Source organism: Urocitellus parryii, chromosome 7, assembly GCF_045843805.1.
Source record: "Urocitellus parryii isolate mUroPar1 chromosome 7, mUroPar1.hap1, whole genome shotgun sequence".
Taxonomy (NCBI): Eukaryota; Metazoa; Chordata; class Mammalia; order Rodentia; family Sciuridae; genus Urocitellus; species Urocitellus parryii.
Window position 1 is genome coordinate 103,909,264 of NC_135537.1, and position 20,149 is coordinate 103,929,412.

Consider the following 20,149-nt stretch of genomic DNA (forward strand, 5'->3'; position numbering starts at 1 on the left):
ACATTCTGATTAATCTTTTACGTACTAAGGATATTAAGGTCATAATTTTAAAATTCTCTGAAAAAAGGAATCTTCCATCCTAAACAGCTTCATTTGGAGAATCCTAGAATAAACTGGAAGCAAAATTATTCCCAAATTTATATAATCTATTGCAGAAAGCAGAAGGGGCAAATTTCTCAACTCGTTGGAGGATCTTACTATTACTAAATGCATATAAAGACAATGTATTTAAAAAAAAAAAGGAGGGAGGAGGAAGAGAAAAAAACTACAAATCAATATTTCTTATAAATTTAGATATAAAGATTCCCAACAAAATATTAACAAACTCAATTTAACAATGTCTAAAAAATTATTACCATATCCAGGGAGCTTTATTGGAGTTATGTAAGGCTTATCCAACTTTTGAAAATCAATTTAATCAACCCCTCATACCAACAAACCACACAAAAAAAATCACAATATGAATTTATATGTGTATGTAACATATAAAATATATTTAGATATGTCTCAGATGAATTTTATACATTATCCAAAACTAAGAAATTAAAGTTTAAATTTTAATTATAGTAATGTCTCCAAATAAAAATACTTAAAAATCAACCAATACTTTTTCACTGAAAGTATGGGTGAAATTTTAAAAAGACCCAAATAAAAGCCGATATTATACCTTGTTCATGGGTTGTAAAACTAACTATTGCTAAATGTCAATTCACTCTAAGTTGATATTTGATTCAACACAATTCCATTCTAAATTTCAGTCATCTTTTCAGTAAAAACTGACAGAACAGATTATAAAATTAAATGTAGAAGCTCGAAACCTGGAATTGCAAAATCAATTAAAGAACAAGATTGATGGACTGGGGCTATAGCTCAGTGGCAGAGCACTTGCCAAGCATGTGTGAGGTACTTGGTTCGATCCTCAACACCGAATAAAAATAAACGAATAAAATAAAGGCATTCTGTCAATCTACAACTACAAATAATTTTTTAAATAAAAAGGTTAAAGGTCTTTCTATATGTTGCATGAGAATTGTCTATGTTTCTGTTGTTTTCATCCTTTTACTGTAATTATTACTAATATAATGTGTGCTCTTTGAGGAAAAGGACCATGACTTAATTATCTCTGTGTCTCTTAACACAAGCACAAATATTTATGGTAAAAAGTGTAGTTCTGGTTAAAAAAAAAAAAGTAATTGCCATTTTGTACTTATATGCTTTTGATTTGAGAAAAATAGAAAAAGTGGGCAGCAGCCTTGGCGTGACGTGGAGGGCTGGAGGCGGCAGCGATGCACTAGGCCTCTCTCTGGGGCGGCTGCCCGGGACCACAGTTGAGTGGTGATTTTATGCAATGGCTTCAAGCCACAGTTCTTCACCAGTGCCTCAAGGAAGCAGCAGTGATGTTTTCTTTAAAAAAGAGGTAGATCCAACAAAACACATTCGACCTGTGCAGTCACTGCCAGATGTATGTCCCAAGGAACCGACAGTTACAGATCAAAATAGATGGACTATATATCATTCCAAAGTAAATCTCCCGGCAGCACTAAATGATCCTAGATTAGCAAATAGAGAATCTGATTTCTTCACAAAAACATGGGGATTGGACTTTGTGGACACCGAAGTCATACCTTCATTCTACCTCCCACAGATCAGCAAGGAACATTTTACAGTATATCAACAGGAAATCTCTCAGATAAAGAAGATACATGAGAGATGCAAGAATATTTGTCCTCCTAAAGATACCTTTGACAGGACTCTTTTACATACTCATGATAAATCCAGGACAGATCTGGAGCAAGTACCTAAGATTTTTATGAAACCAGATTTTGCCTTGGACAATTCCTTAACTTTTAATTCAGTTTTACCATGGTCTCATTTTAATACTGCTGGTGGAAAAGGAAATTGTGATGCAGCTTCCTCAAAGTTGCTTCAAGAAAAGCTGAGCCATTATCTGGACATTGTGGAAGTAAACGTTGCTCAACAGATCTCTCTACGTTCGGAAGCATTTTTTCATGCAATGACCTCTCAACATGAATTGCAGGACTACCTCAAGAAAACTTCCCAAGCTGTAAAAATGCTTCGAGATAAAATTTCACAGATTAATAAAGTAATGTGTGAAGGATCACTACACATTTTAAGACTGGCTCTTACCAGAAATAATTGTGTTAAAGTATACAATAAACTGAAGTTAATGGCCACTGTACACCAAACTCAGCCTACAGTGCAGGTGTTATTATCTACTTCTGAATTTGTTGGAGCATTGGACTTAATAGCAACAACACAGGAGGTTCTACAGCAGGAACTTCAGGGCATTCACAGTTTTTGGTATGTTTATTAAGCCATTAGAAATAATGTTAGAAAACATTAAAGTATAAATATTAGCATCTAATGTTCAAAGTGTGAATGTATTCAGAGTAAAATGTGTATTTTTTCTTTCATTATCAATAACTACAAGACCAGTCACAACTGTGAAAATAACATTTTGAAAATATTGAAATGCTTTATATAAAGATAGTACATGAAGTTAGAGAGGTGAATACCAGTATGTTTAAAATTAAGTTAATTTTTTAAAAGCTTTATAATAGTTTTTTGTTGTAGGTTTTGTTTTTTGTGTTACTGTTGAATTCAGGGACCCTCTATCATTGAGCGATATTCCCAGCCCTTTTTATTTATCACTGAAGTTGCCCAGGCTGGCCTTGAATTTTTAATCCTCTTGCCTCAGGCTCCCACATTGTGAGATTACAGTTATGCATCAGTGTTCCTGGCTTTTAATGAGTTTTAAATCAAATAATTGTGTAAAGTCCCCCACCCCCCCGCAATACTAGGGATTGAACCCAGGGATACTCCAACTCTGAGCTACATCCCAGCCTTTTTTATTTTAAGACAGAAGTCTCACTCAGTTGCTGAAGCTGACCATGAACTCGCAGTGCTCTTCCCTAGCTTCCTTCCCAGGTTGCTGGGATTATAGGCATGCACCATTGCACTCTGCTTTAAGATTCATTTTTGATTTGCAGTCTGTTTTTCATATTGTCAGAAATACCATGTGGTGATAAGAAAGACCCAGTTTTTTTATATTTTTACTTTGAAAATACCTTTTAGAAACAATTTGATTTTGAATTTATACATGAATATTTTATGTTTTAGATATTTTATGTGAAATCACGTCAGTATTTATACACACACACACACACAGACACACACACACACACATATATAAATAATTAATTAGAAGTGAGTCAAGCAGACATCCATTGTTGTAGAAGTTTCTAGATTCTGGAAAACCTATCCAAACCTGTACTAAGTGACTACAGATATGTTTTATAGAGGATGTGCTCCATAACTTAATAGATACTCAATATATTCTGGAAAGGTTTGCTTCAAACTATTTTAATTCTATTATAAATTCTTATTGACTACGGTTATATAGTTGGACTATATATCTACAAAGCATTTTTTAATTTAGACCAAATTTAAATAGTTGCTTCATTGTTTTATTTAAGAATGTATTTGCAAGTGAGCACCTATTATCTGTCAGGCATGTAATAATGGATCTCTAGGCAGAATAATGGATCTATAGTCATGAACAAAGCTGAGATGTTTTCTGCTCTAACATTTTCTACAATTTGGCAGTGGGAGGGAGACGGACATATTACTGAACACTAATGATGCTACAGACCTCTAATTTTAGAGAGGTACCTAATCCAGACTTATACAGAAGATTCAAATCACAAATCTCTTGGGGAATTTATTGAAAGCTATAAAAATAGCTTTTCATAAAAACATCTGTATATAAAATTTTTACAATTTTGAGTCATTCATCATCTTCTATAGCCTACTTTAGATTCTACAGTCTGAAACCCCGGGTCACTAAATGATTTCTGATTTCCCTTTTACCTCTGTATTTTAAATCTTTCTCTGTTTGTAATGCATTTGTGGTTTTTTTTCTTCAGTAAATAGTTTTATCATTACTTTAGAAAAGTAGACTTCTATAATGACAAAAGCTGTTTTTCACTTGTCACTTACTATATGATATTGTGTTGATGAATATTACTGTCAGTATCTTCTGATTAGTATTGAGCTGAGAAATAGAATCAAAGATTGAATGCTTGTTTGCTAAACACAGTTTCTAAACCTGTTTTTATTTTTGCCCCAAACATAGTTTTATTTTCCTTGATAAAAGGAAATAAAAGGTCATACAGTTTTATTTCTATGATTCATAAGTTTGTGCTTAATAGAAGTATAGTTATACAAAGCTATCTGAAAGATTGTAAGAACACAGATATTCATTACCAGTAGTTTATGATTTATTGGACTACAGAATGAAAATTTTATAATCATGTATTTATTCTGAGTTCAAGAGCTTACCTTTATTGATTGAATGATTGAATGAGTAAATGAGGTTCTAGGGATCAAACCCAGGGCCTTCCTCGTGTTAATTACATACTTTATTAATGAGCTACATTCCCAGCCCTTCTTTCTTCCTTACTCTTTCTTTTTTTCCCTCCCTCCCTTCCTTCTTCCTTCCTTTCTTCCCTTGAAGCATTTTTTTATTTTCCTTAAAACCTAAAGAATGTTTATTCTTCATGTAATACATTTCTGTAAAGCTGCCTATTAAATGAAGTTCTGTTATAGTCACAACTGTATAAAAGTTTGGTATCAGAACCTGACTTTGTACCTTAACTCAAAGGACAGAATATCTTTATTAAAAAAAATAACAACACACCACATGAATGGTTTCAGAGCTAAGGGTTTAGCTCAGTGAGTGAGTCCTTATACAACATGCATCTTTGTGAAGCTGCCTATCAAATATCAGTTCCATTATGGTCATAATTGTAAAAGTATTTGGTATCAGAACTTGAGGCTCTAACTTCAGATAAACATCTCCATGTACAAATGTTTTGTTTTTTTTTAAATAGTACTCCAAAACATTTTGTGAATGAAGAATACTGACTCATACTTGAAGTAGTTTAAAATGGGATTATTGTGATATAGACTTTTTGTTTTACTTTTCTGTCAAATCCTATCTGATTATTTACTTCATATTATCTTTGCTTTTGCTATAATGTTGTTAAATATCAACATTATTTTCTTGCATAGTGCCACAGATATTTTACAGGCCATTTAACCTTATTTGGAAATATAACAATTAGTTTTGGATCATTTATATTTTTATTTACTCAGGAGAAATTTGTAGTATAGATTTCTTGTCTACTATAAGTAGCTGTGATATAAACTGTATTTTCTTTTGTTTATTAAAATAATTATACTCTCCTCATAGGGATAAAAGGTATTCTACTTGCATTTCACCTGCCTTTTTTTTTTCTTCATACCTGAAACCAAATTTTAGTAGTTTTTGTGGGGCATATCTTAGAATAAGATAGGAAATCTTTCCCATAGTTGAACAACCAGAAAACTCTATTGGATTAAATTAGTAGTCTCTATTATGGATCTTAGTCAAAGTTTTGCTTTTGACTGGAATGTTCTTTGTATTGATTTAAAAGAAAACTTCCATGCCAAGATCTTCCAGTGATCAAATTACCATAAATACAAATCTAATCTAATCTTTTTTTTAATACTTTGAATGTTTTTGTGTATAATTTTTCTGTTTTTTTCTAGTTCAGGGGTAGTAAATAATGCTTATGAATGTTTTCATTTTCTTCATTTTTTTGATGTAGTTTTTGACTTTAAAATTAATTTCTGTGTAAGCTTTGGTTTTTGACTTTTGAACTTTAGGACATTATTTGTACTCTCTAAGAATCATATAAGCATTCTACCGCATTTTATAGTCTTTTTTTTAATGTCTTGGACAAGAGCTATGTTATACACATCTTAATACATATTTTTGAAATGTATGAATTAGCCAAGATATTAGTGAATGTATTTGAATACTTTGTACCATGTTCTTCCCACCCCCTTTTTTTTTGTTTGTTTGTTTGGCAGTACTAGGGATTAAAACTAGGGCTTCGTGCCTACCATCCCTAGCACTGTACCACCGAGCTACACCCCCGCCCTTTTTATTTTATTTTGAGACAGGGCCTCGGTATATTGCTCAGCCTGGCTTCTAATTTGCCTTCCTTCTGCTTGAGCAGCTGGCTTTACCAGAGTTACATCTCCAGACTCCCCACCAACTTTTTTTTTTTAAAAGAAATGATGAAAAACATTCAGTTAATTTTAGACTCCCATTTATTACGGTTTCATCAAGAATTGAGTTTTTGTTTTTTTTTTTTTTTTGAACAAAGATTACACTTAACTACTGAGCCACATACCCACTCCCCCTTTTTAAAATTTTTTCCTTTTATTTTGAGACAGGGTCTCAGTAAGTTGTTTAGGGCCTCAATAAGTTGCTGAGGCTGGCTTTGAACTTGAGATCTTCCTGCCTCACTCTCCTGAGTCACTGGGATTACAAGTTTATGCCACTCCACCGGTGAGATTTTTTAATATTGATGATATCAAAAGATATTTAGCATATTATTTGATCCTGAAATAGTCTCTTATCATTTAAATTTCAAACATTATAGTAAGAAAATATTCACATTATATGTTTTCGGATGAACCCAAGAAATTAGTTTCTGCTGTTTGATAAAACTAGAATTATTGTCGAGTTTATTGATAGACTTCTCTAAAAAAACAGCACTGAGATCATATTATTGATCTTGTAACTTAGAGGAAAATCTGAATAAACACACGAATTGAGGCAGATCTAAGTAGAAAGTATGTAATTGTTCCAATTTGTTTAGCTGAGTGTGTGGATGCTTTTTTTAGAGAATGATATTTTAGTTGTCATTTTAGTAGATTTGTTACCACTCTAAATTACTGTATGTGATTATCAGGTTACATGCTTTTAAAGTGAACTGTGAGCAGATTTTTCTGCTATTCAACATTTTTGAAAAGGTTAAAATGCATAGGTCATTATTATTGCATTTATTGTTATAATAGTCATGATATAAAAAGTAATTAGAACAAGGAAGAATAGATGAAGTTTGTCAAACATAGTTCTGGATTTTTTGTATAAGGATTTGTTTGGACAAATTTGTATGTGTAATCAGATGCCTACGATGTTATAACATTGGATGTTAATATTGAGCCTTGTATCTATTCTTGGTTGTTAATCAAAATTTAAGAATGCATAAAAATGAAACTACTCAAGTTATTTAAAACAATATCTGAGGTCAACTATAACCTTACATTTAAGATGCTATGCTGAATTGACAGAGAATTTTATTATTTTGATGATTAAATGTCAGTAGTAGATGTAATGATATGGACTTCTTACCATAATCCTTTCAGGCAGTTTGTTGAAGGCATACCCAGAGATGATACCTGAGAGTTGACTTCCAAGCTATGGTAAAAGAGAATCTATGATTTCCTTAAAAACAACTTGAGGAGCAAACCATGTTGAAGTTTTATGTAAATTTATATCCTATCTCATTGCTGTTATTTGTGTGTGTATATAATGTATGTATATGTACAGATAATAAATGTCTATACACATAATATATGTATACATGTGTATACACATATATATCTATATATACATACATTATACACACACACGCACACACACAAACATACATGTTTAAATTTGTGATCCTCCTGCCTCAGTCTCCTGAGGTATCCACCACTGTGCCTGGCTTCAATATATATATTTTTGAATAAAGGAGTTTTAAGAAACAAATCATTTACATTTTCAGATAGCTGGTCAATGTTCACATTTCCCTGTTTGTCTCAAAATTCTTGTTAACAGTTTGTTGGAATCAAGGATCCAAATAATATCTATATAGCATGATTGAGATGTCTCAAGTGTTTTTTGATGTATAGTTCTCCATTCTTATTTTCTCCCCTTAAAAATATTGAAGAAATTGGGTTATTTGTCTTACACACAGTCTGGATTTTGCCAACTACGTCTCTATATTGCATGTGTTCTTCCACTTGTTTTCTATATTCAGAAGTTATATTTAAGGGCTTGATTAGATTTCCGTTTTATTTTTCTGGCAGGAGTACCTAATATGGAGTGGTAGGTATTAAAATCAAAAAGCATATATCTGGTTTTATTTCATTTTATAATTACAAGCCATGTGATGAATATTGCCTAGACTTATCATTCATTGTGTTACTCTAAATTCTGTACTATGTTCTTCATTATTAACTGAAATATTCCTTGAAAGTGATTTCCCCCACAACAATTACAGTTGACCCTTGAACAATATGTGTTTATAAATTGTATGGGGCTACTATCATGCAGGTTTTTTGTTTTTGTTTTTGTTTTGTTTTTTAGATTTATGACAATTGGAGAAAACTTAATGGACTGTGTTAGCCTAGAAGTACCAAAAAAAAAAAAAAAAGAAAGAAAGAAAAGAAACTAAAGAAATGCTAAGTGTGTGGTGAATGTGTTAAATATACAAGAAAACAGTCTTTTATCATTTATTACCATAAGTATATACAATTCTATCATAAGAACTTAAAATATCAAAATTTATGGACATGAACATACTACATGGCATCATGAACAGTTGAGAGAAATATAAACAAATGTAAAAATGCAGAATTTAATTCTAAGTATATAAAATTAATTGTAGTGATTCTCTACTGTAATAACTTTGTAGCCAACTCCTATTGCTATTGTGGTGAGCTCAAGTATTGCCATTATCCATTTAAAACACTATAACTATAATCATTGCCATGTCTCCAGTCTTGTCCCTAGTAAATTGCTTATCAAGTAAAAAAAAAAAAAATAGCATACACATGCAGAAGAATACAAACTGTATGTAAAGATTTTGCTTTCACACAAAACTGGGCACCTTATTTCTCTGTTAACAGGTTTGAGGAAGTTAGGAAATAATCCTGCTTTTATAAATAGCTGTGATAAATCCAAAAGACTGTCCACTTTGTCTTAACAAAAGTTGCAAATTGGTTATCGGTCCATGTTTGCATATTTCCAACCATTATTCCTACCCATAGTTGTTTATTTGTGATGAGATTTGGTCTAGTTTAGTATCCATTGAGATTATCCATGATGGCTTTTGAAACCATCTCTTCTTTGATTGTTTATTTCCTAGAATCTTTACAGCATGCTAAGGAAGTCATAGGAAGTCATCCCTGCCAAAGCCTGTTGTTCCTTCCATTAGATCCTTAAGGACACCATCAAATTCAAGCATAAGAAGATTTTCACATCCAGAATAGAAAAAGATGCCCCTTTTGGTTTTCTGGGTTTCTCATTCTTATATTTTTCTAATTACGAAGACTTAGACAATGTCAAGGTGATGAAAAACAATTAGTCTGTTTGGACACATCTATTCAGCACCGTCTACTCTGTGGATGGCCAGTAACAAAAACAACTCATGTGCATTGAGTTATCAGATTCATTATCCTTGGTGGCATCTACTGGTAGATGCTGTAGTTTACAGGTAGCATCAAATGTTTGTTGAACATCTGTGATATGCTCCATTAAGTGAGAATCCTGAAGATGAAAAAGATAAAGTCCCCAGTTGCACATATGCATACCAAGTGGAGGAGTACATGATAAAGATCCATAGTTATAAACCTATGCAATATGAACGCTATTGGAACTGCAAGGAAAAGAACATTACAAATGGTCAGACCATAAGGAATATTGTTGGGAACATGGTATTTGAAGTAGACCATTAAGAATAGATAACTGTTCCTTTGGGAAGGAAGGATATGTATATGGATGAAATAGCACATGCTAAGTCAGAAAGTCATGCGCTATAGGCATGGTGCTGTGGTCAGCAAAATTTCAATATGCCAGCCACCTCTTTCATAAAAGTGAAGAAACAGGAAGAGTTGATGGGTTACAGGAGCCACTCAGGAATTGCTCATTTGAAGAAAAAAAAATGGGGGAGGGGAGGTACCAGGGATTGAACTCAGGGTACTCAACCATTGAGCCACATATACAGCCCTATATTGTTTTGTATTTTACTTAGAGACAGTGTCTCTCTGAGTTGCTTAGGGCCTCACTGTTGCTGAGGCTGGCTTTGAGCTCGTGATCCTCCTGCCTTAGCCTCCCAAGCTGCTGGGATTCAGGCCTGTACCACTGGGCCTAGTTCAATTAAGGAAATAGTCAGATATTCTTCATTAAAAAATAGCATACGCATGCAGAAGAATACAAACTGTATGTAAAGATTTTGCTTTCACACAAAACTGGGCACCTTATTTCTCTGTTAACAGGTTTGAGGAAGTTAGGAAATAATCCTGCTTTGACCTGTGCATGGTCCTCATTGTTAGGCTGAATGAGAGACAAGGGGATTCCCCCAACATGGAGTTCAAGAGAACAATGAGCCACAGTATTTGAAGCAATTTGTCCAAGATTGTCCTGCAAGACTGGCAAACAATTTGATCTCAATTTGATGTCCCTCAAATTTCAATTCAATCATTATCTATATCAGGGAAGAGAAGAATTTGATGAATAGCTTCAATTGATTTTACTTGAACTTGGAATGTGATCTTAATACCACCTTTATTCTGCTTTTATATAATTTAAAAGAAAAGCTGACTTCTTATATATATTTTTGGCTTAAGCTAATATTTTTTTTATTAGTTGTTCAAAACATTACAAAGCTCTTGACATATCATATTTCATACATTTGAATCAAGTGGGTTATGAATTCCCATTTTTACCCCGTATACAGATTGCAGAATCACATCGGTTCCACATCCACGTTTTTACATATGGCTTAAGCTAATATTAACATTAGTTTGTAAAGTCTTAGCTCATTTTTCAAACACAACTCTCAGATGTGGGGAAGAAATGTGCTGGGATTGAATTGAGTGAAAAGTAGATATAAATATGAACATGCAATATTTATGAGTAAGTATTATGTGCAATGTCCCAAGATAAATGTTTACATATATCATCTCACTTAATCCTGACAGTAGCACTCTGAAGTAGACACTATTGTCTCTATTCTACATTTGAGGAAATTAATACATAGTTATTTAACTTGCTTAAAGACCCATTTCTAGTAAATAGAGGAGTTAGTAATGTGGCTCAAGTCTATACTCTCAATTGCTAGGCTAAGTACTAGGGGTAGTGATGATCTCTCTCTCATAGAGTTATTATGATAATGCCATAAGTTGATACATGTGATACATATAAAGTGCTCCCCTCAATATTTGGTGCATAGTAGACACTCAATGAAAATTACTATTGGAAGACAAAATTACTTCCCTAAAGTAGCACATGGCTAGGTTGACAAAAGAGCATGACACCTTTAGTCCTTAAAATAATGAGTTTGTTGTTGTTTTGTTCAATTTTGCTTCAGAAATCTTAACTGCTTTATTTTTGCACATTGGCAAAAGTTTTATGGTGGTTAAGATCCCGTGAAAAGCTTTTGGGGAGTCATTGCTATGCTTTAAATAGAGAATGAGATAAATCTCAAAAAGACTTTTAAGAAGTTATCAGTATTATTGAATGTATCTGGCAATCCAGAAATGCTCAGAAGTGAGATGATTAGATTTTCAGTGGATTAATTCATTAGATAGATTAATAATTGAATGGACTACTGGGTGGTAACTGTAGGTTGGTGTTCTATAGCTGAAGGCAGTAAGTTATACCTGTCATTGGACTTCATCTTGTTCCTGGCTCCTAGTGTGCCATTTCCTTCCTTATGTGTGTGAGTGTTTGTGTCTATCCATCTGTCTGTCTATCTATCTGTCTATCTATCCATCCATTCCTTTCTCTGTTTCCTGGCTGCCATTGGCTGAGAGGCTTTCCTCCACCAGCCCTTCTATCATGATATTCGGCCTTACCCCAGGCTCAGAGTAGTGGAGTTAGCTGCCCATGGACTGAATCTCTGAAACCATGAGCTGAAAGTAAACTTTTCCTCCTCTCGGTTATTCTTTTCAGTGTATTGGTTCCAACAATGCAAAGCTGTCTAACAAATACATTCAATAATACAAACGAAAGTAAAGACAGAGTATACTTTCAGTTGCCATGACTTGAGTATTTATAAAATATACATGCTACACCCATCTTCATATCAGTATTATTTACAAGAACCAACAAAGTAGAAGCAATCCAAGAGCATATTGATGGATAAGTGGATAAACGAAATGTGCTACATCCATACCATGGAATATTATCCCGCTTTAAAAAGGAAAGTAACTCTAACACTTGCTAATATGAATGAGTGCTGAAAATGTCATGTTAAATAATATATGTCAGATGCAAAAGAACAATGACTGCATGATTCCATTTGTATGAGGGACCTAAAACAATCAAACTTAAAGGCATTGAAAGTGGAATGGTGGTCACTGACAGCTGCTTGAGTGGGCAATGGGGAGTTATTGTTTAATGGGCTCAGAGTTTCAGATTTGCAAACTGAAAAATGTTCTGGAGATAATGGTGGTGATGGTTGCCCAACAATGCAAATATACTCAATGCCACTGAACAGTACAATTTAATATGGTTAAAATGCTACATTTAATAATACATATATTCCATAATTTTAAAAACATATGCAGAGAAATTAAAATTCTATATATCTAACCAAGGTGCAAAGGTCTTCCTGGTCATAACAATAAGAATGAGGCATTTTTTTTAAAACAGGTAGAAGTCATTTTCTTTCTAATAAATTGTGCATGCTACTTGATAAAGATTTTAAGTTTGAAACATTAATTGGAATCTTCAGTATTCAGAAATAGAATGCTGGGTTTTAATAATCCTCTTGTATTTGTTTTTCTGATGTTCTTATTCTCCAAACCTAATTCTCCTGAGGAATGTGCTACTACCTTTTAGTAGGTGAATAGTTTTTATAATTCAAATATTCAGAAGTTTGAGGCAGCTGTGAGGTGGAAGGTCACAGAGGGTGAGATGCTATTTTATTTTAGGGATACTGTATTTAGAATAAATTGGTTTCTTCATTCCCTTCAAGAAAAAAGGATGAGAACTAATATTTTTTGAGCATTCATGGTTTGAGCCACCATTCTGGAAACTTTATGTATGTTATCGCATAGAATTCTTATGGCATAGATATAAAAGAAAATAGACTGAAATCATAAGATACTGGGTCTTCCCTCCCTTCATTTCTGTGGGGAAGAAACCTCATTGGTCAGGGAACTACCTGGTACATTTGACATTTTGTGCAGACAGTTCTTTGTTGTGAGGCTGGCCTGTGCATTTTAGCCCCTCCTTGAGAATCACAGATCTAGATATTAAAGGGTTGAGACGTGGAGAGGATGAGGAACAAGACAAGAGAGGAGATAAATCTGGGTGTTTTCTCTCTGAGAAAGAGAGAAAGAGAAACTTTTGGGGAGCGATTGCTATGGTTTAAATAGAGAATGAGATAAACCTCAAGAAGACTTTTAAGAAGTTATCAGTTAAAAGTGAATTTTCTTCTTTATTTTTTGGGACACCAGGAATTGAACCCAGGGATATTTAGCCACTGAAGGACATCCCCAGCCCTATTTTAATATTTTATTTTGAGACAGGGTCTCACTAAGTTGCTTAGGGTCTTGCTAAATGGCTGAGGCTGGCTTTGAACTAGCAATACTCCTGCCTCAGCCTCCCCAGCTGATGGTATGAATTTTACCTTTTAGAATGTTCTTAAACAAGATTTGAGTGGCTCTGAATTGTGCTTTTTAAATCTGATTGTTGTTTCTCTGAATGTGACTCTGGTGTTAAAATGGACCATGCAGTAGGGGTGTGTGTGGGTTTTATGTGGGTTAGACTTTTGAATTGCCATTATGTCTTGTGTTTATAGTTGACACACTGAACTCTGAGGAAGGTCAAATTAGACATTGTACCATTCTTGTTTCCTTTACTTAACAAAAGGCCCAGATTTAGTGTTTTTTTTTAATTGTTCTTCTTAGGTACAATGACAGTGGAATGTATTTTGACATATTCTACACATGGAGTATAACTTATTCTAATTAGGACACCATTCTTGTGGTTGGACATGATGTGGAGTTTCACTGGTCGTGTATTCATATATGAAGATAGGAAAGTTCTGTCCCATTCATTCCACTGACTTTCCCATTCCCATCTCCGGATCTTTCCCTTTGTTCTTCTTTGTCTAATCCAATGAACTTCTATCCCATCCCCACCTTATTATGGGTTAGCATCTACATACCAGAGAGAGCATTAGGTCTTTGTTTTTTGGGGGGGAATTGGCTTATTTCACTCACTATGATATTCTCCAGTTCCATCCATTTACTGGCAAATGCCATAATTAGGTTTAGTTTTCTTGTGCTTGCAAAAAGGTTAGTAGCATGAGAATGCATTTCTTTTTATTTTAATGATGTCATTTTATGGTGTCAGATCTTGGAGTCAGAGATAACTTAACATCTACTATGTGACTCAGAAAGGTGTGTCTGCAAGTTTCTTACTGCTCCTGTAACAAATTATCACAACTTTCATGGTTTAATACTATACAGACTTATTACATGACAGTTCTGGTAGTCTAAGTCAGTCTTAGTGAGGCAACATCATGATGTCAGCAAAGCCGCATCCCTTTTAAAGGCTCTAAGAAGATGTTGCTTCCTCCTCTTTCTTATTTCTAGTGGCTGCCCACATTTCTTGGCTAATGACCCAATATCACTTCACCCCGTCTCTTCTTGTCTCCCTGATCTGCTGTTTCCCACTTATTAAGGACACTGGTGATTACATTGTGCTCACCAATGTATTCCAAGACCATCTTTCATCTCAACTATAAAGTGCTTTTTTTGCAATGTGAGGTATCACAGTCACAGGTTCCAGGGATTAAGATGTGGGCATCTTTGAAGGGCCATTATTCTGATTCCAACAGCAAAGATGTGAGAACATGGAGTGTTTGTGGTCTCATTCTAAAAATATGCTTGAATAATTCCATGTTGACTTGAATTTTTTTTATCTATGTGAAATTCTTAGGCTTAAATGACATTTAATTTTCACAGAAGTGTTAAGGATGAGTCAAATTTTAATAATATTGATGAAGATACTATTAGGATTTTTAAAAATAGCTCAGATTCCTCTTCAACCTTGTTCTTAGTAACTAATTACCAGGTGCATTCAGAAGAACTGAGCAATGCCTACAGCAAAGTCAGTAGTCTCTCTGAAACATAGGGCACATCTAATGGTTAAATTTATGGACTAAATTTCTTTTTAAACAATTTCAAAAGTATACCACACCAAGCACAGTGCTTAGTACAGAGTAATGATCCATGAATGCTGATTAAATGATTTAAAGAGTGTATGATCACATCAGGTTTTATTAATGTTGAAATGTGTTGGTGGGAGATGGGCCTGAAAGTTAAATCATTTGTTTTTTTTATTTATTTACTCCTTAAAAGTGTGTGTGTGTGTGTGTGTGTGTGTGTGTGTGTTTTCTCTTAAGTTTGTGTTGTACTCCATGGGACAAAAATCCTGTATGCTACAAACCTGCTCCTTTTAGACCTAAGGTAGTGTAGGAGTTAAGACCAAGGACCAGGCAGTCAAACAGCGTGCTCAAACTTCATCTCTGCCATTTTTTTGAGAAGCTGTAGGGCCAACCCTGACCCAATCCTCAGTGTCCCCACCTGAGGGGGATGACAGTAGTACCTGCTGAATTGAGTCACAAGGCTGTGCTGCGAGTTAACTGGTTTTGAAAGAACCTACCTAGACAAGAGAATATGTGTGTCCCATCAACTTTTGGGGATGGAAAGAGATGAGCATAAATAGATAAGAAAAGGAATGAATATTAAAAACTAGGAAATGCATGGCTCTGCTGATTCTTAATCTCCAACCAAGGGTGGTGAATGAGTGTAGTGTGAAGACAATAGTCTAACATTGTCTGACCTCCTACTATATGCAGTGTTTTTCAGTGACAGATGAGAGATAGATGTAAAAATATAGATGCTGTTACTCTGCACCCTCCCGAATTATTGCTCACCTTCCATGAATTTCATAGGCATCATTTCTAAGGATGGAAACATGCAATGTCAGAATTTCATAGGAGGTAAAAGAGAGGTGGCCCAGACAGGCAGGGGGCTTGCATCATGATAACAGAGTGTGAGGTCAGCCTGTAAGTGACTCAGATGACCTGGTTTCTACTCACTCTTCCTGTCTGTATCACACTCACAGTGTACAAAGAACATGTGTGTTCTGTAGAAAATATCTATAAATAAAACAAAAGTTGTAAAGCTAAGAGCTGCAAAATGGGCACCAATGGGCACAGGATGGTGGCTCTGGGAGTTCTCAGTGGGGAAACTGGTATCCTCATGAAAATAGTGAAGTCTGATCTGGTCTTGCAAACAGACATCTGAGACTCCCAAGAAAAGGGGATTTCTGGTGAGCAAGATAACTGAAGGGAAACACAGTGGAGATTGAGGTAAGGAGGATAAAATCTCAGTTATTGTTTCCCCTGTAGTTGATTGGCAGTGAGGGTAGGGTGGGAATTCTGAAGCTGTTGCTGGGTTGTAGAGAACTGATCAATTGACAGTGTGTGCTTTGGACTGGCAGTCAGATAAATGATTATGTCTTTGGTTAATAGCATTTGAATTGACTATGATTGTGTCCATCTAAGTCCAATAGGAGCAATGGGCAGAATATGGTTGGAAAATATTAGAACTGGCCTTAGGGATTTTTTAAACTTGTTCAACAGGAAGTCTTCAGAGGTGTGGATGGAGGTGCTGAAAATTAAAACCTGTGATGAAAAATAGGGCAGCTGCTATCAAAAATAGTTGGGTGACTTTTGAATAAGTTAAACATAGAATTACCCTGTGACCAGAATTCCATTCCTAGGTATATTCTCAAAAGAACAGAAGAAGAGTCTCCCAACAAAAATTTGTACATGAATGTTCAGAGCAGTGTTATTCATAATAGCAAAAAAGGTGGAAACAACCCAAATGCCCATCAACAGTTGAAGGGATAAACATGTGTATGTCCATGAAGTGGAATATTATGCATCCATAAAATAAATGAAATACTGATATGTGCTCCAGTATGGGTGAACTTTGAAAGCATGCTTAGTAAAAGACAGTTAGAAAGCTCACATATTGCATAATTCCATTTATAGGAAATGCTCATAATAGACAAATCCAGAAAGCCGACTAATGGTTGTCAGAAAGGAGGAAAGAGAGAGTGACGAGGGAATTTATTATTCTCATAGAGAATCTTCTTTTGCAGTAGTGAAGTGTTTTGGACCCAGATAAAGGTGTTTGCACAACATGTAAATATACTAAGTGCCACTGAATTGTATCCTTCAAAATTGCTAAAATGACAAAATTTTATGTTCTACATATTTTATTAGTTTTAAGAACATGCATGATCTCTGGATGTTCCTTCTGAAATTAAGCAAACCAGATGTAGGTGGAGTGTGAGAAATTTTGCATAAGCATCAGCCAGGATATGGGTGCTTAAAATAGAAAAAAGAAAAGAAAACCACGGAAGAAAATTAGAAGTTAAAAATTTCAATAATAGTGCTCTTAGATCCTTGCAGTACATTGTTTTTTAATATTAATTTTTAAAATATTTTTATTTTTTAAAATATATTCCTTTTAAATGAAAGTGAAAATTTTAACTTTAACCTTTTATTTTTAAAACCATCTAAAGCAGATAGGAGTTTAGCAAAATATTTCTATCCATCTATCTAATCTATTTATCAAACAATTAATTATCTATGTGGTCAACCCTCTATCAGTACATATATACCTAGAAAATTTTCTAATATAAATAATAGTAATTTCTGGATGGAAGAATTCTGGTGATAAAAATAAGTTTTCCTTTTAATATTTGCATTGTCTGAATTTCTTGTAATGAGCATGTATCATTTTTATAAACAGCTTTGTGTGATTTTTCTAACCAAGTAGTCTAATAAGCAGTAATAATAATAATAATAATAATAATAATAATAATAAGTGGCACAGAGGGGTAAATATGCTGAGATGTAATGACAATTAGTTCTGGGGAAAATATAGTGTTTTTTTTTTAATTTTCTTGGGTTATTTTTTCAATTCCCAGGGTAATATTTTAAAAATACATTAAACTTAGAGAACCATTCAGAAGCTTGGCCAATGTCACAAAACTGTTCAGAGTGGAACTGGCCAGGGCTGGGATTCAGATTTGCTTGAAATCAAAGCTTGATTCTCAGCCTTGAGTTAATCTTCATACATAGTATGGCTTTGTTTTTCAAAAATTCAGTCTCAATGCAATTTTCCCCTGAAATCTAACTACTGACTGAGTCCTACATCTGTCATTAAAAATGCCAAGCCTGCAGAGGATGGTATTGTCTGTGCTTCCAGTTCCAGGAAATTATCCACCTACCACCAAAATGCCCAGGGATGGAGCATCTTCTGTGTACAGAGCACAAACAGGATGCATTGCTCAGCAACTCAGAGCCCGGAGTCATTGTGAATTAAGATACCCAGAAGCCCACTGCAGAGGGGGCTCTGTGGTGTTTGATTACCCATTTACTCACTGCTTATTGAGTTACTGGGAACTATAAATGTGGATCCCTGATTGTTAGTAATGTTCTCCTTAAGACATTTTTTTTTTCCCAAGCAGAAACCAACTTATGCTAAAAGAGAAACTTTATCATAGGAATGCTGGATGGTGCCAAGCAGGGTGGTGTACTCCTGTAATCCCAGCAATTTGGGAGGCTGAGGCAGAAAGATCAGAAGTTCTAGATCAGCCTCCACCACCTACTGAGATCCTGCCTCAAAATAAAAATTAAGAAGTATTGGAGATGTAGATCAGTGATAAAGCACCTCTGGGTTTAGTCCCCAGGTCTACAAAACAAAAAGCAAACAACAAAAACCTAGATTTTTTTTAGGATTGAAAGACCGAGCTATATCTGAAACTCAGACACAAAATGGCACCAGGGATGGGACTTAGAAATTCAAAACAAATGGTCTAAAGTCACATGGTTGGAATTTAAACCTTTGCTTTGACATTAGCCCTCTGGCCTTAGATAATTTACTTAACCACTCCATCTGCTTATCTATTAAGGGGACCTAACAGTAGTGTCCTCACTGGTAATTCTGAGCCCTAAGCAGGTTACATATGTAAAAAGGGCTTATCAGAGTGACTGATAGCTCTTTGAATTCTTCTTATTATAATATACCACTGAATACTTGATTTCTTAACTTCCTAGCATACCTGCTCAGTCCTATAGATTTTGTATGTACCAGTTCAGCTTCAGTAGGCATAGTAATTTGACAAACTCTTGGTTTCAAATCCAAATTTCTAGAAAAGATATTGGTTGGCTTAATGGAATAGGAGTTCTTTCCTGGTGCAATAAACAGAAGCCAGTAAGTACAGACTAGTTGTAAATAATCATGGCTGTTGGGAATCCATTGTTATCCCATGCATGAAAGAAAGGAGGACTGAGCCAGGGGGTAGGCACTACCTGGACCAATGGAGAAGTGTATAGTACAAGGAGGAACTCTCTAGATGTGCTGATTTTTTGCTGGCATTAAGAAGGAAAAGTGGGAAAAAAATTCTTTGCTTTAACTTGGATGTGCAAAGACTATTTCTGTGAATTTTTTTATAAGCTTAAATAATTTGAAAATGGGGAGCAAACTTCCTTTGGCAGCACACAAACTAAAATTGAAAAAGGGTAGCAAAGTTGAAGGAATAACACTACTTGATGCTAAGAAAGAATTATTATAAAGCTACAGTAATCACAATAGCTTGGTACGAGTACTAAGGGAGACAAATTGATCAATGGAACAGAACAGAGATTCCAGAAATAGACCTACATGTATTTGGTTAATAGATTTTTGACAAAGGCTATTTAAAGGACAGTCCTTTCTAACAATTGGTTCTGGAACAATTGTACATTCATGGGCAACAAAATGAACTCTAATTCATAGCTCATGCCACATATAAGAATTAGTTCAGAATAAGTCATAGACCTAAAAATGAAACCAAAATTATTAAACATCTATAAAAAAAAGAAAATCTTTGTGAACTTGAACAAAGCAAAATCATTTAAGATATAACACCAAAGGCATAATCCATAATAAAATCAATAAGTTGGACTTCATCAAAACCAAAAACTTCTGTTTAAAAGGTACTGATATAAAAATGAAAAGATAAACCACAGACTGGAGAAACATATTTGCAAATCACATACCTTAGAAAAAAATTATAACTAAAAGGATTTGCAAAATACATTAATAAGAAAACAAACAACACTTATAAAAATGAGCAAAAGATCTGAACTGAGACTTCACTGAA